This window comes from Canis lupus, chromosome 4, assembly GCF_048164855.1.
Source record: "Canis lupus baileyi chromosome 4, mCanLup2.hap1, whole genome shotgun sequence".
NCBI lineage: Eukaryota > Metazoa > Chordata > Mammalia > Carnivora > Canidae > Canis > Canis lupus.
The window spans coordinates 15,439,000-15,463,904 of NC_132841.1; the positions used below are offsets into that span (position 1 = coordinate 15,439,000).

Genomic DNA, 24,905 nt, shown 5'->3' on the forward strand with positions numbered 1-24,905 from the left:
AGAAACCTGGCCAACTCCCAGCCTCTTAGAATTTAGAAAGTTTGCTCTTTAAAAATATGATCATTTAGGGGTGCCTGGGTGGCTCAGTGGGTTAAGCACCTGCCTGCAGCTCAGGTCATGATCGCAGGATCCTGGGATGGAGCCTGGTGAGCCTGCTCAGTAGGGAATCTGCTTCTCCCTCTCCTCCTGCCCCTCCTTCCACTCATGTTCTCTCTGTCTCTGTCTCTGTCTCTCTCTCTCTCTCTCAAATAAATAAAACCTTAAAAAAAGATTATTTAGGCAACAGCCCGTGGAAACTTCAAAAAAGAGGAGAGCTGGAACAATTTAGATCCTTTCTTCTCTCTGTCTGGATTTTATGAAACAAAAAACACAAAAGGCATGACCAAAATGACCACGTTAGCCCCTTCATCCGTTACTCGGAAATCCTCGAGTGAAAACACCTTAACAAAATACTTATTTCCTTGATTTTCCTGTGCTTCAGGCTTCTCATCACAACACGCTCTCATATGATGGCAGCTCCAAACCAAAACCATGGAAAATGATATCTGGAAGCCCAGTATATACAGAAGGTCAAAGCTTGGTGGTACAGCTGAGCTGGAGTGGGCTTGACTCCCTCCACTCCATGCAAATTCCCTGGTGTCTGAAAGCCACTGCTGTGATTTACGAAGCAGGCCCTCAACATGCTGGCACTGGGCCTACTTAAGTAGGTGAACCAGAGAGCAAGTGAATATATAGGGACAGGCCAGTCTTACTTTCAAACACTGGAACAAGCCATGGTGTTCTGTTAATCCATCCTGTGAATATTTATTAAGCACCTACTACACACCAGGTACTGTGCTAGGTGCTTAGGATGCATCAGTGAACAAAACTTCCTGTCTTTGTGTAGCTTACAGCTTGGAAATTCTTGTGAATTTAATTCCAGGAACAAAAAAAAAAAAAAAAAAAAGGAAAGCCCTGTTTGTAGTGTAGTATCTTCCTTTATCTTTAGCCAGAATCACATTTAAGTCCCCTACACTCAAGTCTCCTATAAGGCCATTAGAGCAAAATACCAAACTTGCTTTAGTAACACATCCTGGTATTTAACATGCTTGCAAGACATCCATTCTTCAGAGATAGAAAACACTTTTTTTTATTATGTATTTTATTTTGTTTTCTCTTCAGGAGACATGAAAGAAGTTAGTCATGATGTTCTGAGTAAGAACCAGTCCCAGGCTGGATACAGCCCTCGACCTCTCCTGTGTAACATGGACAAATCTCCGTTCCTATAGCCTGTCCTCTGAAGTTTTCCTTTTGATCCTTTCAGCATCCATATCAACTCTTTGATGAACTTCCTGATTTCCCACACTTCCCAGAGCTTGTAAAGCCTCATCAGACATTTTATGTGGCTCTCTATCCTTCCCAAATCCCTTTCACACACATTACTTCCCTTGGGACTTGAAATACAACCATGTGATGTTGGCAAGGCCACGTTCACCTTTCCCACTGCCCATAGAAGCCAAATGAGACCCAGAGAGGCCAAGGCCCTCACCTAAGTTCACACAGCTATTGAGGAGGTGGAGCTGGCATTCCCAGTCAGGTCTCCTGGTGCTGATGTTGAAGTTCTGTCTAATGTGAGCCTCAACTACTAGTTGAGAAGGCCCAGGCCCTTGAATGCTTGTGAAATCCCTACAACACCTTGATGGCTGGTGGCCAGTTAACATTTAGGTCATGTGTTTCCTTCCCCAGGTGTGCGCTGACCCTGTTCTATACCCCCATGTCATTTTACCCCCAATGAGGGAGGCTGATAGCATAAAGCTAAGCAACAACAACTGATGACCAGCCAGATCCTAGCCCACTAGGTCACTGAAAGCAACTTTGGGCCACCAGCCCCAGGACCATCCCATGTAGTCCTCATTTGTCCCATTTCTCTGAAGTTGGCACTGACTCATTGCTTACCACCCTCTAGGTTATCAGCCTGTGGTGCAACCAGAAGAGATACTCATCTGTGTGGGGTGGCTTAAGTGTGGTTGGGTCTACTCTACTGGGGTGACCAGCCTGACCAGGAGGAGTGGTCAAATTCATCAACTTCATGGACAAAGGCCTTGATGATTTCATTTTTTTCTGAATTTAGCTAGCCTAAGCTACAGTCTGCTCAAATATGATCATATAGTATTTTAGGTGAAATTTGTTGTGTTTGTGGCTAAAATTTGGCCAATTTTACCTTGGCTAATGGGTAACACTTCCCACCCTTTCATGTTTGTCTAGAGGGTGGCAAGAGGTTCATTAATACAGTGGAAGGAGGGATGCCTGGTTGGCTCAGTCTGTTAAATATCTGCCTTTGCTTCGACTCCGGGTCCTGGGATTGAGCACCACCACGGCAGGCTTTCTGCTCAGCAGGGATCCTGCTTCTCCCTCTCCTTCTGCCCCTGCCCCCTACTGGTGCTCTGTCTCTTTGTCTCTCTCTCTCTGTCAAATAAATAAATAAAATCTTTAAAAAAAAATACAGTAGGAGTAGTTGACTTGAAGCCTCAGGAACTGGCCAATAACTGTGTTGGTCCAGCTTCACATCTGAGTCATCAGAAGCCTAGCCCCAGTAACCTATGTTAAAACAATAAAAACAACAAAGAAAATGCCCTCTTAAAAAGTTAAATTTGATGATGAGCTGACAGCCTGTTACCAGTTTTAAAAGCCCATGCTCCTTTCCATGACCTATAAATCTTTACATGTTCCGGTCTTGTCCTACCCCTTCAGTCACAGCTCTTTCCTCTTTCCCCATGCTCACCATGCTGGGCCACCTCTTAAACATCCCAACCCCTTTCCATTTCAGAGCCTGTGTTCTCACCACTCCCCTTGTCTGGAATGGCTCCTGCCCCATCTCTTTGATCATCCCACATCTAGTCCTAGAGACCAAATGTCGTGTACCCCTAAAATTTGTATGTTGAAATCTATTCACCAGTGTGATGGTATTTAGAGATTTAGAGGTGGGGCCTTTGGGGTGATTAGGTTATGAGGGTAGGCCCCTCATGATTGAGATTAGTGCCCTTATAAGAGTTCGCAGAGAGCTCCCGGGTCCTACAGTGAAAAGATAGTTAACTGTGAACTAGAAAGTGGATTCTTACCAGACACAAAAATCTGCTGGTGCCTTGATCATGGACTTCCAAGGCTCCAGAACTGTGAGAAATAAATTACTTTTGTTTTTGTTTTTCAACTACCCAGTTTATGGTATTCTGTTTCAACAGCCCGAATGGATATTTCCTTCACATCTCAGCACAAGCCTTTCCTTCCCAGACCTCCCCACTCTTCCCTGGTCATTCATCTCCTGTCCATCACTGTGTGGTGTTCTTAGTGCTGGGCAGATACAATGGTAAGAGCCATAGCTGTCACAACCACCACTGTATGCTCAACACCAAGAGTAGTGCTAGCAGAGAGTGTGAAGTAAGCATTTGCTGAATGAATGAAATGAAAGACTAGTGATCAGCCAGGTTTGGGATCCACTGCCTTAGTATGGTCCCTTTCCCCCCATGGGTCCCAGCTGCCTAGAAGTATTAGTCTGCATAGTATCCAAGGCCCCATGCAGCTTTGGCAGTCTACTGTTACCGACCCTGAGGATCTGGGAGGAACGCAAGGGCTGCAGGCTCAACATCATCCTAAACTGGGTTGTGCTTTTCTACATAAGGCAGCATTTCAAGTCATGATAAAGCAAACCATATTAGGTCTGTAGAAGAGGCCTCCCCTCCTCTACAAAGGAAAAACTAGAGTCTGTTTTTTCCTATGAAGAGAATAGATAATTCTTATATAAAATGTTCTTTGTGAAATTGTTTTGATTGAATCCTGTTGCCTTGCTTGTGCCAAGGCATTTGCAAGCGGATGGAGCAAATCAATTTTCAGATGTATACTTGGATTATGCTTAGAAGGTAGACTGAGTCTGTAAATACCTGGCATCTCTTTTCACTTTTATACATAAAGGTGATTTATTCTTTTTCAAACTTCAGGTAAGACCCCAGGATTCCATTAATTCTTTCAAATGGATGTTTTGCTTCAAATGATATAGATATAATGAAAAGGAGACAGGAGGAAGAAAAATGATTTTTCTATCTAATCAGAGTACAGGAACTTAAAGTAACTCATATTCTTTGGTGTAAGCAGTGAGGGCTGCATGTTATTTTTTGATTGAATACTGTTAAATTTCAGTTAGTAAATACCATTATTATTAACATTTGGTTTTGAATACGCTAATGGCACTCCCGTGGGCTTACTTTAATTTCAGTGATGTATTTTAATTTGGGCTATAGAAATGAAATTACAGTTTATATAATTTTTTTAAAAAATCAAGAATAAGTTGGCTTCATTGGGACCTAGTTATTTAAAATACACACACAAAAATAACCAATAAATGATGTAAAGAGAAAATGGACGTTCAAAGAAAGAAGTTGATTTTTTCATTGTCATGTTCCAAAAGAATCAAGAATGTCAGGTGTAAATTATACTTAACAGTTAAACAAATGTCATCTGTCAAAATTGAGGAAAGAGGACACTGCTGATGAAATCATCTGCTAAGTGTTTTGAGACCTGGGGTATGTTAAGTCCTGTGCCAGAGGTTACAGAGAATAAAAGAGGAATTAGAGTCCCTGTCTCTTGGAACTTGTAGTCCAGGAAAAAGGCACAAATAAATAGAATGTATGAAGAACATGGTAAGTATTATCAAACATGTTCAAAAATATTGGTACAGGGTCCCAAGAAGGGGAAGACAATCACAGGTATGGTAGTGGCGATTGGATAAAGCAAAACGCAGGAAGGTCACTCATTTTTTTTTCAGGTTTACATAGAACCATATCCTTCATAACTCAGTACACTTCTCTATCCTCCATCTAATACAGTGGCATGACTGTGACAGATGAGCAATAAATACTGGTAAATAAATTAATTGATCGTTTGATTCTTAATAAATGATAAAGGAGTCTTTCTTATGGTTTGCTTCTCTTTCTCCTTTTTTGCTTTCCCATATGTTCATCAGTTTTGTTTTTAAATTCCACATGTGAGTAAAATCATATGGTATTTATCTTTCTCTGACTGACTTCACTTAGCACAATATACTCTAGCTCCATCCACATCATTGCAAATGGCAAGATTTCATTCTTTTTGATGGCTGAATAATATTCCATTGCATATATATAATATATATGAATAATGAATAATATTCCATTGATATATATATATATATATATATATATATATATATAGTCAAATTATGGACAAAGCCCATCTGTAAATGGACATTTGGGCTTTGTCCATAATTTGACTATTGTTGAAAATTCTGCTGTAAACGTCGGGGTGCCTGTGCCCCTTTGAATCAGTATTTTTTACCCTTTAGGTAAATACCTAGTGGTACAATTGCCAGATTGTAGGGTAGTTCTATTTTTAACTTTCTGAGGAACTTTGATACTATTTTCCACAGTGGCTGCACCAGTTTGCATTCCCATCAACAGTGCAAGAGGGTTCCCCTTTCTCTGCATCCTCACCAACGTCTGTTGCTTCCTGTGTTGTTAATTTTAGCAATTCTAATAGGTGTGAGGTGGTATTTCATTGTGGTTTCAATTTGCATTTCCCTGACGATGAGTGACGTTGAGCATTGTTTCATATGTCTGTTAGCCATCTGGATGTCTTCTTTGGAAAAATGTCTATTCATGTCTTCTGCCCATTTCTTAGCTGGATTATTTGTTTTCTGGTATTGAGTTTTATAAGTTCTTTATAAATTTTGGATACTAACCCTTTATCAGATGTGTCAATTGCAAACCATAAGAAAGACCCTTAATTACAGAGAACAAAGAGTGTTTCTAGAAAGGAGGTGGGTGGGGGGATGGGCTAGATTGGTGATGAGCATTAAAGAGTGCACCTGCTGTGATGAGCACTGGGTGTTTGTTACATGTAAGTGATGAATCACTAAATTCTACTCCTGAAACTAATATTACACTATATGTTAACTAACTAGAATTTAAATAAGAACTTGAAACATTTAAAAAATAATAATAAATAAATAATAAAAAACAAAGGAAACATATTCCAAACATATGCTGTAGCAGCCAATTGGTAGAATTAATGGATCCTGTGGACTTAACTTGAAGATTGATAAAAAGCTTGGCTACCGTATTTGCAGACTCATAAACATAAGTTAGGTACGTATTTATCATCTTTAGTTTTCTGGGCAAAGATTCTTGAACCCAGTCAAGAAAGGAAAAATATGTTTTCATGCAGCCCACTCAAAAATTAAGGAGGCTGCATTTAGCAGCAGCTACACATTCTTTTCCCATCAGAACGCTCTGAGAATTACTGCACGGACACCTGTGCACAAAAAGTGGTTAATGAGGCTCTGTGTGGGGAGAAGGTGGGCCCCAAATTTTGCAGGCTTGGTTTTATAATAGAATAATAGATAGAGAAAAAAAAAACACAAAACTTTAGCCTCGTGCAAAGGACTGGCAGTCCCGAGGACCTCCCCCAGGACATGGCAGTCCCCTAAAGACAGATTTTCCCCCACTCTCTCCCATGCCCTGGTCCCTGGACTCTCCACAGTTGCAACCCCTATCGGTTGATCAGCTCTGGTCAGCACGCACTGTGCAGACAGCTCCCCTGGGATCCAAAGACCCTGCTAGAAATGAACCAGGAGGGACATGATGGCACATTTTAGCGTGCGGCCACTGCTTGTTCTTCTACAGGGCTCCTGGACGGAGTAGGAACTGAGAACTCACTTGAGCTGCAGCCGCTGAATATGGAGAGCCAGGGGAAAGCCCGTTCCTTCCAGGGGAGAAGGTGACCCTTTGCATTAGGCCAAGAGGCCAGAAACCAGGAAGGTGGGGGACTCAAGAACAGAGTCCCTACTCAGTCACTGCCTTTTATGTAGACTTCACCTCAGTGAGAGCCAGGGGGAGTTTGGCAACAGGAGTCTCATTCTAAGGCAGTTGACAGGAAGGAAAGACACCTGTCTCTGGCCCTGGTTCTCAGTTTCCATTTGGAATAAATTTTCAAAATGGAAAATTGATTGTTTAAACTTCAGTGAATTAAAAAAAAAAAAGAATGGTCTTTTGTTGGTTCTGTCTCAGTGGTTTTAATTAACTTTCAAAAGTCTACAGCAATAAATGTTACCTATGATGCTATTATAGATAAAATGTGATCAGATAGATAAAATTAAATGTTAATTGGCATAATTACCCAGTTAATATTTTAAGATTTGTTATCTACATTTCTCTGCATTTGCATTATACATGGCAGCTCAATACAAAGATTTAAAAAAAGAACTTTCTCTGCATCCCCAATGAGTTATTTTTCACTTTGACTTTGCTAGTTATTAGTCAGAGATGATAATAATAATTTTTCTTAAAGTGAGGACTGCAGCTGAGAATTTCCAAATTGCAGTGAGTCACCTCTGGAGTAGTCAAGTCATTTATCCCCAAACCTCAGACTCAAACGTTGTGCCAGGAAGGGGATCCAGGATTCCCCATCCTTAACACCAAGCATCAGTACCATGACCCCCTCACCACGTGGGGTGGCTGTCCTCACCTAGTGTGAGCTGCGGTGGAGACTGCAAGCAGGCCTCAGGGAAGGTCTCTAATTTTCGTGTCCCTCAAACCAACTGCTTCCATGTTCTCTACTTCAGCATTACTGGACATGTGATCACTGGACATGGCATCACTCTACACCTATGTCCTGCTGCCAAACAATGACAGACATTCATTAGCTACACAGGAAAATTTATCTGCCAAAAAAAGCCCAGTGTAAGGACCTGGACCATTAGAAGACCCAGCTTCTAGTCCCCATTTTGCCAGTAACATTTCAGTTATGGAATCTCAGCATGCTACAGTGTTGGATCTCTCAAACCTCAGCCATTTTTATTGCATTCTGCACTATTATTCATTTTGTACTTTTATATGATTTATTTTCACAAATAGATATATTTTAAAAGAGAACTTTATATTACTACTGCAAAACAGAAACTTGTATCATTTTGCAGAAATAAAAATAAATCATAAGACTAAATATATTGGGCTTTCTGGCCAACACAGTGAAATGGCTGCTGAAGTTCAGCTTCTGGAAATAAACAGGATTAAATCTGGGGAACGGGAACAGAACGGAACAGCTCAGTGCTTCAGAACAAGGGCGGAGGCAAGCCTTTCACTACCATTTTATATCATGTACATTAAAAAAAATTGTTGACTGAGGTTATGGCTTAAAGAAATGTGTGAGAAAAAAAAAAAACAGAAAGAAAGAAATGTGTGAAGACTGAACAGCCTTAAGACAAGGTCTTTAACCAAGCCACCAGCTGACAGGTTGCAGGTGGTTTGGGATGGTGGCAGTGCTGAGGGTGAAGGGTGGGGGCTTGATGATGAAGTAAAATGAGAATTAAAGCAGGACTGGTCAGGCCTATCACACCTTCCTAAAGGATCTAAGCTTTAACCTAGATCAGGGCTCTTCAGTCTTTTTTTTTTTTTAAATCAAGTATTCCTATTATTAAAAAAAAAAAAGTATTCCTATTATTTAGAAATGTGTAAGTCATCCTTACAAATAAATGTCATTGACTTATAAATCACACAAATGTACAATCATCATTACTAATATCCAAGGCAAAATATAGCTTTAGGGTGGCATTCATAGTAAATTAAATATAAATTTACATATCAAGTGTCATTGTTTAGGAATCCAACCAGGAAATTATTGGTGTTTTTTGGTTTGGGGATTTTTTTTAAAGATTTTATTTATTTATTCAGGAGAGACACAGAGAGAGAGGCAGAGACATAGGCAGAGGGAGAAGCAGGCTCCCTGTGGGGATCCTGATGTGGGATTTCATCCCAGGACCCCAGGATCACGACCTAAGCCAAAGGCAGATGCACAACCACTAAACCACTCAGGTGCTGCCCCCAACCAAGAAATTACTCTATAAGATATAAGACGATAAATAGAAATGGAGGATCATATTTAGGAATTAATATTAGCTACTCTTTTCAAACTGTAAACAATCAGGGATCTAAAAGCATTTTTAAAATATTCAGTTGAAAGCAGTTAATAAACTATTGAAGGGTCACCAGTTAACACAAGCTCTAACAGTTAATGATGCTCTGTCTTCTCCAACACAAAATGATATACTTAGGTTAGGGGTTCCTATCTAGAATATAGTAAGTGTTCATCCTGTTGAACAAAAGTAGAAAGATGCTGTTTTCCCTAGCAAATTCAACAAAGTTTTCAGTTGTCTAAAGACTTAAGAAAGTTAAAAATGAGCAATAAATGGATCACGTTGGATGGCTCAGTCTGTTATGCATCCAACTCTTGATTTTGGCTTAAGTCATGATCTCAGAGTGGTGAGTTCGAGCCCTGCATCAGGTTCTGCATTCAGCATGGGGTCTGCTCGAGATTCTCTTTCTCTCTCTCCCTCTGCCCCTATCCCCATCTCTCTCCTCCCTCTCTCTCTCTCTCAAAAAAAAAAAAAAAGATGAGCAAAAAAATATAATAGCAAACATCTATAAAGCATTTAATTTTACCCGACATCATTATAAGCAGCCTACATATATTAGCTTACTTAATCTCTCCCAAAATTCCCATGAATTTTTATTGTCCCCACCTCACCAAGAAGAAACTAAGGCACAGAGATATTAGTTATCCAAGATCACAGAGCTTGTAAGAGAGGAGTCAGTATATGAACCCAAGCACTCTGGTACTAAGTCTGCTCCTGACTACTCAATTACAAGAATGCTCACCCAAGAATTATTTAAAACAGAATCTAAATGATGTAAATGTCCATAAATTATGGTAAATTTGCAATATATAATAGTACATACCCACTAAAAACATGTTGTTTTAGCAATATTTAATAACATAGGAAATGCTCTTGAAACAATCAAACTGAAAGCTAAATGTGATGGTAAGTGATATTTATTCAGTGGTTACTATGTTGCAGTTTTATTCTAAATGATTTATAATGGATTATATCAATCAATTCTCACACTAACTGTACAATTTTATCCCCATTTTACAGATGAGAAAAAGCTTCCAGACTTTAAGCAATCTGCTCAACATCACACACGTTGGATTCAAATGTGAGTCATCTGAATTCAGAAGCAATGCTCTTGAATAATACTCTATGCAGCTTCCCCTTTATTTTTCTACAAAAGTGAATGTCATTATGAGCATCCATTAATTCATTCATTCAACCAATATTTATTGAGCACTTCTATGATCCAGATACTTGTCAACAATAGGCTACAACAGGGAACAAAGATCCTACATTATATTCTAGTGGAAAATAGACATCAAGCCACTCATTACAATAAAGTTTAACGAGCACTAAGACAGGAAGTTCCAGAGTGCCTTGGGAACCAGTAGTCTAATTAATTCCTGGTATGACAAATCCCTTCTAAATCCCATTATGTTTATATATTAGACTGGCCAGGGCACTGTTCAGATGATCAGTAAGGGCTCCATATAGCCACCTCATGAAAGAAGCAATCTCTTATTCGATGCTGACATAACAAGCTACCTTGGCCACAGATTGGACTAAGACCTGCCAAAAGTAGCTATCTTATGCAATGGTTGTCATGCCCCTAGTTCTCTGAGCAAGAGCAAGAGAGAGAGAGGGTAGGTTGAGAATTTGCAGAGATACTCCAGAAAAAAAAAGACTTAAAGGAAATCCACCAAAATGCTACTCCAGATAACTTGATTAGTTATCTCCAGATAGGAGGTGGGTGATGTTATTTTCTTTTTTTACTTTTGTATTTTCCTTATGTTCTACAGTGGATAATGTGTTGCATTTGTAGTTTCTAAATTTTCTACAGGTGATAATGTTTTGTATATGCAGGTTTTAGAGCTCCAGACCACTTGTACAATGACAGTAACCTGTAGAAAACATAAAACTGTCAGTTGAAGAGATTTAGCATCTTTCTGACTACAGGAACTAAAATGCTGTATCCTGCTGGGGTTTTCTAATTATGGTAAAATAAATACATAATATAAATTAACCATCATAACCATTGTAGTGATAACCATCGTATCACTACAATTTAGTGATATTGAGTACATTGACATTGTTGTGCAACCAGCACCACTAGCCAACTCCAGACTTTCTATTTTTTTGCAACTTCTTTAAACTCTGAATCCATTAAACAATAACTCCCTGTTCCCTTTCCTCCAACCCCTGGCAACCACCATTCTACTTCCTGTCTCAATGAATTTGACTACTGTAGGGACCTCATGTAAGTGGCACCTCATATACTATTTGTCTTTTTATGACTGGCTTATTTCACTTAGCCCAAAGTCTTCTGATGTCTTTACCCATGTTGTAGCTTGTGTCAGAATTTCCTTCCTTTTTAAGGCTGAATAATATTCCATTGTATGTGTATACCACATCGTTTATCCATTTATAACCCAAGTGTTTGTGTCTACCTCTTGGATATTGTGAATCATGTTGTTATGAACATTGATGTTCAAATATCTGAATCCCCACTTTCAATTCTTTGGGGTATGTGTCCAAAAGTAGAGTTATTGGAATATATATATATATATATATATATATATATATATATATATAGTAGTTCCATGTTTAATTTTTTGAGGAACTTCCATATCATTTTCCAGAGTGGCTATCCCTTTTTACATTCCCATCAACAGTGCACAAGGCTTCCAATTTCTTCACATATTCACCAACACTTTTTATTTTTGGTTTCTTGATAATAGTCATCATGATGGGTGTGAGGCTTATGTCCTGTGGTTTTCATTTGCATTTCCCTAATGATTAATGATGTTGAGCATCTTTTCATGTGCTTATTGGTCATTGGTCACATTTCTTCTTCAGAAAAAAATATATTTTAGTCCTTTATTCATTTTTTTGTGTGTGTATGTTGAATTGTAGGCATTCTTTGTATATTCTAGGTATTAATTGCTTGTCAGATATATTGTTTGCAATAATGTTCTCCCACTTTATGGGTTGTCTTTTCACTCTGTCGCTTATGTTACATCCCATTTTAAGTTGAATATTTTCATGAGGAGTGTGACATGGGGGGGAACTGATTTTTTTCTCAGGCTAGCAATTTATGCTGGGCCACTAAATAGGAATGGCCTCAGTGTGTGTGACCAACTACTCAGAGGATTAGATCTGATGCTTGCAATTTTTGGTATGAAGACATATAGCAGAAGTAAGGAAGTCTTAGCCTTTGACACATCTCTCTCTCTCTCTTTCTCTCTCTCACTCTCTCGAGATATACAAACAACATGGCAAACCCTTTCAAAACTTCCTTCTCCAGGATGGTTGCAGACTTCCTGTTTTCCCCATTGTTCTGCTGCCACCCCCATTTGGACTTTTATAATTTTGCTGTAAGTAGATTTCCAAAGAGCTTGCTGCTGTTCAGAATGCCATTGTGAAAAATACAGGCTACAAACCAAATCTGAGATCAAATAAATTTGAGAAATTTGGGGTTAATAAAAATTAAATAAATTTTTATTGCAGGACTTTTCAGGACCTATAATATGTTAAGGGTATTGCAGACCTTCAAGAAAAGATTTAATGGGCAAATTTTCCAAGATTGCTTAGCCACTGAACTTATTTAGGGAGGTAGATGAGGGAAACACTAATAACTTTGAATAGAGCATGGAAAAATGTTGATATCTAGCAATAGTTTCCTAAATGGTCGCTCTAGGGCCTCCAGTCTCATTGTCCTTCAACCTTCTGACCTTATCATAGTTGCATTAATCTACTTAAGGCATCACCCAGGGGTATTTCCCATAGGTTACCAAAGGAAGCACATCAAAGGCTATTGGAGCTCTAACCCAACTTACCCTTCTAGACTTTTTGCTGACTGTGACTCGAACAAACCCTACACTTCCAACACACTAGACTGAACATCCTATCCAAAGACGGTACAGCCTTTCTTACCTTCCTACAAAAGCCCCTCAGTGCTATCCCCTATCACAATCCTGCCATCCGCTGGGCTCCACCTCTCGGCCGTTTCTCCTCTCTCCAGGCAGAGGGAATCTCTCCTTCATCTGGATTCCTCAACACCTTCTATGGCATCATCCTGTCACTATCCGTATATTGCCTTATCCCTCCTACTGGATTTTATCTTGTTTTGAGGGAAGGAGATAACACCTCCAGTTTTGAATTCTTTGTCTTCCCTAATATCTGCTTGAGATATATTTCCTCTGTCTTCTAGAAAACTTTTAAACAAAATCACACAAGTCATAAATGAATACATGCTTGCAAAAATCCAAATACCACCTATGCCTATCCTCCTCTTTCTAACTCCTGCTAATAAGAAACTTGCATTAATAGTTAACTGTATATATTTCACTCTTAATTATATTTAATACATATATATATACTTTCTAAATATGCTTTAGTTTGTTAAAACATAAATGAGACTACAGTGTATCCACTCTGCTATGACTTGCATTTTTCACTCTACAGTATATCTTGAAGATCTTCCTGTGTTGTTACAGACAGATCTAACTCATTCACTTTAATGGATTCATGATATCCCATTTCTGCAGGTACTATACTATATTTATCATTTCTCTTTGAAATTAATTTGCTTGTTTTTTTCATAACTAAAATGCTGCAATTAACATCCTTCTATAAATATCTTTATGTTCATTATATGAACAATCTGGTCTGGAAAATAAGGATAGAATGTTGGACAAATGCTAAGAACATGTAAAATTTTGATGCTGACAAATTGTCCACTATAAAGTCAGTACTAACAATAGGTAAGTGTTGAATAAATAAATTTCAAATATAATTCCCCAAATACCTTATCTGTCTTGTCCTGTGCCTGGCACAGAACCACATACAGAATGGGATAGTCAATGCTCATTCCTGTTTAGCAACAGTGGTAACCAGTTTTACAAAGTCCTATCAGTTGAATATGGGATGGGTAGTAACTTATGTACAGGCAGTCTAAGGGTCTGAGCTGACTATGAGCTTAACACAAGGCAAAGTGAAGCAGCATCTTTGAAAAACCAAGTCTTTGGTTCCATAAATAGAAGGATAATTTCCAGATCACAGAATCAAATAATGAACTCAATTCAATAAGCATCTATCCCATAGGCTTGTGAAAGTCAGACTACATATTTTTCACTCTGGAGCACTGGTCATAAAACAGTCACTGACAACCTGGGGGTTACTCAAAATGATGAAGGCTCTAATGCCTTGTCACATGAGGCAGAGTCAAAAACTGATATATTTAGCTTAGAGAAGAGAAAACCCAGGAACGCATGATAGCCATCTTAAACAACTTGAAAGGCTGACACAGGGGAAGAGGAAGCAGACATGCTCTGTGAACCAGCACTAATGGGTGGACTTGTCAAGCAGAGAGATTTCAACCTAGTGTGAGCTGACCACTTTCTAACCACTTAGGTCATTCAACAATGAAATGAGCTGTCTCATGAGGTAATGAGGTTCCCATCACCAAGGAGGTTGCAGAAGAGGGGTGTGGACTTTTAAGGACTTTGCAAAGGCTATCCTGAAGAGTAAGGCATCTCCTGGTATCCCATAAACAGCTTCCTCAGGGCAAAGGAATGAGCTCCTGGTCTGCCTTCCCTTTATTCCAGCACCTCACTCACTAGTACCCTGAACAACTCTCTCCTAACATTCTAACCCTGGTGGGGAATGGTGGGGCATGAACCATAGAGTTGTTAAGCTTGTACTAAGGTGTCAATACTTGCAAATCCCTGAGGAGGAAGGAAATACTTTTATAAGAGGTCTGTGGGAAGAGGGCAATGCTTAATCCAAAAGGGGGCTTGATAATAGTGGAGAGTATAAGCATGGTGGCATTTTAGCAGTAGCCACATCTGAGAGCAAAAAAGGAAGTCCTGGCACCCCTATGCCCTATCACAGAGGTGGCCTCCAGTTCCATTCCCTGTTGGGCAGGCTCTGGGGGCCCAAGAGAGAAAGTGAACGTCAACATTGCTGCATCGAGAGTTTCCAACTTAAGGCCCAGAAATAAAGATGAATGGATTTTTGCCTTGAGGTGATCATGCTCATCTTCCCCTTCCATCTTCTGGTCCAAGACTCAAACCAAAGAACTGAAAGGTTACGTGATTTCCCAAATGCTATTCACCTTCCTCCTATCTTTGGATTCACGGTCGCCGGTCTCCTGAAACCTTGAGAGCCCCCAGGCTTCTCTCCAGTGTCCTTGCTGCTCTTGGGCCAGACTCAGGCCCTCCATCCCTTCACCAGGTAACTCTGCCTACTCCCTGAGGCTCCCACCCACCTCTCAGAGGCCCCGTTCCAAGTATTATGGTGATGTCAGTGGTTGCTGGCTCCCTGCCTGCAGCCCACGCTTTCCTCCACAACAAAAATGCTTCAATTCTTCTGCCCCCATTGCCTTTCAAGTTGTCGGTCCCCGGCTGGCCACAAAGGGCTCTGTTCTCTTGGTGTCTCCTCAGCACAGACCCAACACTGCCCCAGGGCAATGGTTGTGGTTGGTGGGGATGGATGTAGAGACGCTCAGGGCCTTGCACGTACCCTTTTCACTGCATGTTGAGGAAACTGAGACTCAGAGAGGAGAGGAGACTTGCTCAGGGTGATTCAGAGTAGGTGGGGAGGTTCGCCCCTCTCCCCTGGTGTCCAGTCTTGAGTCTCCAAGAGGTGGCGCAGGCTGGGACCACTTGACTTGGTTTTTACTGTCTATACTATAAAACCAAAGCTCCCTCTCCTCCTCTTCCATCTTTTTCTCCTTTTCTCCTTCTTGTTTCACTTTCTGGCTCTTCCCCTCTTTTTCTGACACTCATCTCCATCCCTCTTCCTGTTCTCTCCCCCTCAGCTTCTTCTTTTCCTGTCCCTTCTCTTCTCTTCTCCTTAGCCCTTTCCTTCTTACATTCCTCCTCTCTCGCTGTCCCTTTCTCTCTGACAAAGACTAAAGAAGAGTTGATTTCTCATCTAAGCATAGTGTCCTCCACAGGCTGGGGAGGGGACAGTGAGCAGGACCAGAGAAGGAGGACTGAGGTATCCACCCCCTTGGTTAACTGGGTCACATTCTTCCAGACTCCATTGTCTGACCCTACTGGGTAGTCTATCTATTTTCTTTTAAAGGGGTGCAACTTTTCCTTTTTTTTTTTCTCTGACTCCATATGGAAGCAGACTTATCAAGTAAAGGAGGCATGCTTTGCTGTTAATTGAAGTGCCCTCCTCCCTACTGAATTTTGGGGGGGAGTGAGGAGAGGACAACCAAGAGGGAGGGTGGAAGTCACCTGGAAAGGGAGCACTCACTGAAATGCCGATGTTATCTGATGAAGCAGGTCAGTGTGTTCTGCTTCAAACGTTGTTAACAATGAGAGAGGAGTAGGAGTGCAGGTTTTGCAACCAGATACCTGGATAATGTGTAATAAATAAGGAACACAGATGAGATGGCCTTTTATTATTTTTCTAATCTATGCTGTCAGGTTTCACTTGTGAAATGGAAGAGAGACAAGGCAGACATATTTCTCTATGGGGTCCTCAGCCTGTCCCCTCAGGTAGGCCTGCAGCGACTCCTCACCTTGAAGATATACAATTCAGAGGAGGCTGGGCCACTGGAATATTGACAGAATCTTCCCTAGACCCATAAGTATTGGGCTTGTGGAAAGAACACCAGATGGGAGATGGGAGATCCTCAGGGCAGTATGGCCTCATCTGTTGTGTACGATCCTGAGTAAGCCATTTTACTTTCCAATGCCTGCATTCTCTCATCTCTGGACTGAAGAAATTAACCTAGATAAGTGGTTTTCAAATAAAACTCCATGTTTCCAGGCTTCTACACACAGAAAAATGGTATCTGCCAAACAGTGACGATTGAGACTTCCGGAGGCTCACCCGTGATTGCCCAAACGGTGAATAGCATTTGGGAAATCACGAAACCTTTCGGTTCTTTGGTTTGGGTCCCCGGCTGCTCTTATTTGTTGGATATAACCCAGTTACAGATAAGATTTAGTTTGGGGGAACAAAAAAAGACTTCACCTAAAGTATGAAAATTGCTAAAGAAGATTATTCTTCTCCTCATACAGGGGCTGTAGAGAGGTGTCCAAATCTGATCAATAAGATAATCCTCTGGGAGTGAAAAGATAAGTCAGCCTGAAATGATTAGGCAGTCATCTCAAAGACACTGGCTTGCTTTCAGACCTGAAGCACTTACCTCTGACCTGACTGAACATATCCACAGGAAGGATGGGTTAGTCAGAAAGACCCATGACTCATGGAAGCACTGAAAATGGATGTCAGTGGTTGCCAGCCAAGCACTGTGCAGGTTCCTGAGCCCCTAGTCCTAGTGATGTGTGTGTCTGTGTGTGCATGTGTCTGTGTGTCTATGAATTTAGAAGGCTATCTGTGATGGCTTTACCCTAGGGATGGCTCAGTAGAGCATACATGTCACTTACTCCTGATCCTGTGTCCATGGCAGACATCGCTAATCAACTGTTGCTTTCCCACCAGGTCTAAAAGTGGCCTCATAATTCTCAACACTCCAGACAGCCCTTAACAATCAATAAGAGTTGCTCATGAAATGAAATCTATCTTTCATCCCTGCATTTAAACATTTGAATCATATAAGTAACTCCTTTTGTTTAGGTCTCTGACTCACCAAGCAACCTTCCAATTATAACATAGTTTCCCATGGAGGTTACAGAAACCAAATGGACTTTTCAGAAGACAGGAGTGTCTAGTCCTCCTAATAGTTGTATTTTTTTGCTAGATCTATGCACAAGTTGCATTGATTCAATTATTGGCAACTGTTTCCTCTAAAACAAATCATCTGTCTTTCAATATGATGACAAATTACATGTCTTTGATACCTTAAGGTCTAGAGACCAAACCCTGGATTCGGACAGATCCACCAAGGTAATGTAGAGACATTTGGACCACCAGCCTTCTTCAGATAACTTACTCATCATCTCTGTTTAATATAATAATCTGATGACTCTGGAAGGAACTCCAAACTGAGGATTCTATGACTTAAGAGATATTTACAACTTGCAGAGTGAATTGAGGTCAAAGAATGACAGAGTGTTTACCTCATATTCACAAGAATATGTCCAGCCAGCTTAATGACAAAAGAGTGGGAGTGTGGAAGTCTAAGCACAGATCCATGCCCCTCCCGCAGCCCTGGTCTGTCAGACCACACTCAAACTCTAAATCAGGATTCCTACACACCACCAACCACAGGGCATCTAATCAGGAATGTCTTCTTTTCTTGCCTGGTTTCTGAGTTCATCTCAGAATCATCATGAGAAAATAAGAACTAAATGCTTACCAAGTGAGACCTTTTCAGAATGTACCATACGCTGACTAGAGAACCATCTGTCCTTCAATCAGTTTTCTTACTTCCCTTTGTTTGTTGAGTCTGTTCATTAGAGAACCCACTAAGGCCCCAGTTGGTTCAGTTTCCCATGGAAGTGAATGCTATAGGCACACTCTGCACCCACAGGGTTTGAATGAAATGGTACACAATGTCACTCTTTCTCTTAGAAGCCTAACTCAGACCTGGGTCCTGCCTATAGTGGGTTTCATATTTTTGAAAGTCAACTCCAAAGCATATATACTTCCCTTGCAGAAGGGCCTAAGTGTCCCCAGATTATCAGTCTTAAATTTTTTATTTTTATTTATTTATGATAGAGAGAGAGAGAGATAGAGAGAGGCAGAGACATAGGCAGAGGGAGAAGCAGGCTCCATGCACCGGGAACCCGACGTGGGACTCGATCCCGGGTCTCCAGGATCACGCCCTGGGCCAAAGGCAGGGGCTAAACCGCTGCGCCACCCAGGGATCCCCAGATTATCAGTCTTAGACTGAAAAACAAGACTATCCCACCTATTATGAGCTGAATTGTGTCTTTAAACCCACCCCTCAAAATTCATATGTTGAAGTCCTCACTCCCAGTCCCTCAGAATGTGGCTGTATTTGCAGATAGAGGTGATTAAGTTAAAAAGAAGCCATTAGGATATGCCCCAATCCAACCTAGCTCGTGTCCTTTTGAGAAGAGGACATTTGGACACAGAGAGACATTGGTATGCATAGAAGAAAGGCCAGAAGGATACAGGGAGAAGATAACTGTGGAAGTGAAACCCATCAACCTCGATCTTGCACTTCTAGGCTCCAGAACTGTGAGAAAATACATTTCTCTTGTTTTAACCACCCAATCTCTGGTACTTTGTTATGGCAGGCCTAGCAAATTAATATGCCATCTGTTTCTCTTTCTTTTAAGGTGGGTTATACCAACCCCACAAAAATTCTTAGCTCTCCACATTCCCAGCTGCGTCTTTTGAATGCTCCCAGTACTATATATCACTCTCAGATTTGACTTTGCTCTTTAGGTCTAAAGATAATGAATTAAGAAACTGAAATTTTCTGGTTAGATACCACCATTTTTTACCCTGTCCCTTACAGCCGTACAGCTCTCTTAGAGAATGATGGTTTGGGAATCCAGCACTTTATAGAAATCTAGCACAATTTAGAACTAGAATTCATTGGCTCATCATACAGGGATCAGAAAAACAGAACATTATTCCTAGCAAAGATCCTCAACAACAACAACAAAAAACCCATTGATTATTTCAAGAAAAGAAGTAAGCATCTGGGGCACCTGAGTGGCTCAGTTGGTTAAGTTTCCAACTCTTGATTTCAGTTCAGGTCATGATCTCAGGGTCCACACATCGGCTCCGCACTGAGCACAATCTGCTTGTCCCTCTCCCTTTGCTCCTCCTCCTCTCTCTCGTTCTCTAATAAATAAATAGAATATTTTAGAAAAAAGAAGTAAGCACCTGACATATTTCAGAGAGACATAGCACCTTGAGATCAAGGTTCTAAATTTTCTCTTTGGGAATTAGAAGAGAAGACAGAGACCACATCTTGTCCACCTTTGTATCCTTGACTTTCATGCTTTCTGACTAGCATAGGATTTTGCATAAGATGGTACCTTTTAAAATTTCAATATACTGGATGAAAAAGAACATGAACTCTAACAGAGCCTGGAGGAAAGTTCTTGTCCATTACAAATGTGGATACAACAGCTAGTCAATCAAGCTCATAGCAGCACACCCAGAGTGACATTCTGGAAGTAGAATCCTAACGCTTTTTTTGAATGTGGTATTTTATGAATCTTCTTGGAGAAGTGTCCTATTATGAGGTTTCACCTGACTGAATTTGCCATGAAGCCTAGGTTTGTCTGGAACATTGTCCATTCACAACACTGAGATCAAAGTAATCCCTTTAGGGAACCCTCTTGCACTGTTGGTAGGAATGCAAACTGGTGCAGCCACTCTGGAGAACAGTATAGAAGTTCCTCAAGAAATTAAAAATAGAACCACCCTAGGGGCGTCTGGGTGTTTCAGTCAGTTCAGCGTCTTCCTTCAGCTCAGGTTATGATCTCAGGGTCCTGGGGTTCGAGCCCCCCCTCCTGCCACCTGCCGTCTCTGCTCAGTGGGGAGTCTGCTTCTCCCTCTCCCTCTGTCCCTCCCCCCACTCATGCTCACTCTCTCTCAAATAAATAAATAAATAAATAAATAAATAAATAAATAAAATCTTTTTTAAAAATAGAGCTACGGGGATCCTTGGGTGGCTTAGCGGTTTGGCACCTGCCTTTGGCCCAGGGCGCGATCCTGGAGTCCTGGGATCAAGTCCCGCGTCGGGCTCCCGGTGCATGGAGCCTGCTTCTCCCTCTGCCTGTGTCTCTGCCTCTCTCTGTCTATCATGAATAAATAAATTTTTAAAATCTTTTTAAAAAAATAGAGCTACCCTATGATCTAGAAATTACACTACTAGGTATTTACCCAAAGGATACAGAAATACAGATTCAAAGGAGTATATGCACCCCGATGTATATAACAGCATTATCAACAATAGCCAAACTTTGGAGACCCCAAATGTCCATGGACTGATTAATGGATCAGGAACATGCCATTATAAGTATATATAATAGAATATTACTCAGCCATCAAAAAGAATGAAATCTTGCCATTTGCAATGACTTAGATAGCTAAAAAGTACTATACTAAGTGAAATAATTCAGTCAGAGAAAGACAAATACTATATGATCTCACTCATATATGGAATTTAAGAGAGAAAACAGATAAACATATGGGAAGGGGGAAAAGAAAAAAGGAGAAAGGGAAACAAGACATAAGTGACTCTTAATGATAGAGAACAAACTGAGGGTTGATGGAGGGATGTGGGTGAGGGATGGGCCAGGTTGGTGATAGGTGTTGAAGAGGACACTTGTTGTGATGAGCACTGGGTGTATATAAGCCATGAATCCCTGAATTCTATTCCAGAAACCAATATTACACTGTATGTTCACTAACAGAATTTAAATTTTAAAAATAAGTAAAATAAAATAATGGAAAATAAAAACAAAGTAATCCTTTTAAAACATATGCAAAATTTTGTCACATCTTTGTGCAAAACCCTGCAATGGCTCCCGTTATCACTCAGAGTAAAGCCTTCCAAACCCCCCGTGACTTTCTTTCTCCTACTTCCTACCTCTCGCCATTCCCCTGCCACTTACTCTGCTTCACTCTAGCCTCCCTGCTACTTCTCAAACCAGATTGGCACATTCCCACAAACCTTTGTACTAACTCCTCCCTCTTCCTGGAAGGCTCTTTTCCCAAGCATCTGCTTGGCTAACTCGCTAACCTCTTCCAAATCTTTGCTTAGATATCATTATCTCAGTGAGACCATCCTGAGGACCCACTGCCAAATTCCTAGTCCCTGCCGCTTCATTATACAATTCCCCTTACCATGATTTACTTTTCTTTTTTTCCACAGCATCTGTCATCTTCTAACATGCTACATTATTTACTTATTTACTATGTGCATTATTTATTGTCTGTCTTTTTCTCACATAGATTGTAAGCACCATGAAGGCAAAGATCCCTGTTTGTTTCACTGATGTACCTCAAACACCTACAGCAGTACCTGGCACATAGTAGATGCTTAATAAATTTTTTTAATAGAATGGTGTTCTGCATAAACTAGATATTTATATTTTCCAAGACTAGGTTAACATAAAGTCACATCTTCCCATCAGGGATCAAAATACAGTAACACCTCTCATGGTTTTATTCATATGCTGTATAGAAATCTAGATGGAATAATCGTCTAGCTTGAAATCCCTTGCTAAGATTCTAATATTCCAGGAAAACACTTCATGATAAACAGTCCCCTAGTGGGCAGAGAGCACAAATGCACCTCATCTTATGGGCAGTGACCCTCAATGTTATCCATGACAAAACCACCAGTTCAGTCACACTACTGAAAAGTTTAATAAATAGGTTAGTATCAAAAGGCCAAAACACATAGTTGACTACATTTTCCACCTTCTGGCAGTAGAGGGTCTGTGGAAACTGCCTTATCCATCAAGAAGATGAAAACTAGAATTTTTTAAGGTTTTTGAGGTCTTTGAAGATTGAGTGGTCGAAAAAGGTTTTAACACTTAAGCCCCATACACCTGTTGACCACCAGGCTAGAGGGGGACAGACTCCCAACAGAAATAATATCCCAATTTTTTCTGGCCGCACTACTCTCTGGTTAATCCCATCCCATCTAATTCTCAGACCAGATTCTTCTCCCCAAGCAAGTGTTATTAATTATGCCTAGCCTGAGATTTCAGACAACTCCCTTATCCCAGAGAAAAAGCAATTCTGAATGCAGTGATTCTTTTATGTCTTTATTCTCTAGGGAAGTGTGGAGATAGGTTCTCTCAGAATAGAAAAATGTCTCTTGTGGTATCTGACAAAGTTAAAGTCACTGCATTTTTTTCCCCAGAATCTCTGCCTCTCCTAATGAACAACTTCAGATACCCAGAGACAAGCCATAGAGGAATCATGTATGGGGGAGCAAGAGAAAACAGACCATTCAGCACTTCTCTGCCCAGTTGGTTTCTTCCTACTTCACTATCAAAGATGCTCATACATTTTCCAAAATTTTCTGTAAATTCCTTGCTCTTTTTCTTTCCCTCTGACTCTTCCTTCTGTTCTTCTTTCTTAAGGAGTCCTCACTAAGCAGTTCCTGCTAGGCAGGGGTACACATGAAGTTCTTCTGGCCCTCAGAAACTCCTCACAGATACAAATAACTCCTCTATAAGGTGGTAAATGTTAGAACAGAGATGGGTGCACAGCACCTGAGAAGCACAGAGGAGAGAGGGGATACGAATTAGTTCTACCTGCGGAAGAGTGTTGTCAACAAATGCTTCCCAGAGGAAGTGCTATTTGAGCTATGTTTTAAAGTGGAGACAAACGTTTGCCAGGCAGAAAAGAAGTGAAAGGCATTTGATTTAAGTGGTCTTTGCAGAAAGTGACCGTTGAAATTGAGTTTTCCATAGGTTGAATCCATATGGCATCAAAACAGCTGGTTAATGAAGGGAGAAGTTAGCCAAAACAATCATTTGACCTTGGGCAGATTTTTTTAAAAGCATTGAGCTATTTTTTTTTTCACACATGTTGACAGTTGGAATCAAGCAGAATGGAAACATGATCTGGATAATCCAGCCAGACTTAGAAGGATTCTCTTGGCCCTCCCAACAGTACAGTCAAATAGTGGAACATTCCACCTCTTGCCTTCTGTTTCCTCTATGACACATCTCCAGAGAGGCCATGCAGAAGGATGAGCTCCAGGAAAGTGTGGTCTCTGGATCTGACTTCAGTTGTAGAGATCCAAGAGGGCTGGAGGTCCTGGGACCTTATTTCTTTCTCTGTGAAACAGATTCCAAGATCCAGAGCTGCATTTGGGACTCAGGCAGGCTGGCTCCAGAGTCTCAAGTCCTAGACATAACATTGCAGTGCCTCCTTGAGTGCACAAACTGTTCTTGTCAAACAGGCTGGGAGCTCAAGATGGAAGATGCTTTGGTTTAGTTCTATTTGTCAGAGGATCATAGAATCTGAGAAGTGGAAGTGACCTCCAACATCTTTCTAATAGTGTTTTCATTTTACACTGGGGAACCTGAATCCCAGAGACTTGAGAAAGGTCACACAAAGTTAGTAACAGGATCAAGACTAGAACAAAGTTATTTTTATCGCTAAGGAATAGAAACTTCCCTCTACATTCTCATGACTCTTCCCATACGCCATTTACGCAAAGAACAAGAAGCAAAAGGGAGTGAATGGAGGTGAACTGCCAAGATGCAAAGATGATCTTCCAGTGGAGTCAGGGTAAAAGGTAAGAACTCTGCTGTAGACTCAACTCTTGAAAATATCTTAATTAGACACCCCCCTGGTGGCTGGCAAACTCTCCAAGCAACAGTGCTGCCAGTTTTCCCATCTAGTGTTGGAAGGTGTGCTGCTTCTTCAGCTAAGGACAGCTAAGGTATTAGCTTACGTCTTAGGGCTGCGCTGAATGAAAAACACACCGCCAGCATGGGTTAACTTCAGCTGTTGCAAGGACTAAGGGCTGCAACCACAGTTCTCCTAACCACACAGGAACCGCGTCGCCCTCCTACTTCTCGAGACAGTTCCACTTTCTGCCCCAGTCAGATTTCACCTTTGCAAGATTTCCTGCAGAAGCTCCATAGAGTCAGCCTTTCCCCTTTCTGTGGTCCTCATTACTCATACTTTTAGATTCTGTTTCTAATACTTCATCAAAGTCTTTGAAAATATTTCCATACAATCTGAGCAGGTAGAGAGTCATGCGTATTTCCAAAGCAGCTTATGAAATGGAAGCATAAAGGAAATAGCACTGGCCAGGAGTCAGAAGACCTGGATTTGAATGTGTGTGGCCAGAGTCTGGGTCAGAAACCCATGACATATTCATCGACTATTCAAGGGAAGGAAACCACAGAGCAAAGGCATGGGCAGGGTTAAGAGGAGCCAGCAAAGTCTGATGAAGCACTCTGAGGCTGGCCACAAGTTGAAGGCTTATCATCCCTGGGTCTAAAGGGATAAGGAGAGGAAATGGTTCCTAGAATTGGAGAGAAGGCAGCCAACAGGAGCTGTGGCC

At 40.9% G+C, this 24,905-nt stretch overlaps 1 protein-coding gene across 6 annotated transcripts in view; it reads right to left on the reverse strand.

Moving 5' to 3' along the window:
- EGR2 (early growth response 2) overlaps nucleotides 1-24,905 on the reverse strand; it is a 104,713-nt gene that overhangs the window by 13,711 nt on the left and 66,097 nt on the right. The window contains exon 1 of one of the 6 annotated variants that reach the window (XM_072823238.1): nucleotides 19,561-19,702. The exons of the other annotated variants lie outside the window; for them this stretch is intronic. The gene's annotated coding sequence lies outside the window, so the exon portion shown is untranslated. Of the gene's footprint in view, nucleotides 1-19,560; nucleotides 19,703-24,905 lie in introns of those variants that run through there. 6 annotated transcript variants of the gene reach the window in all.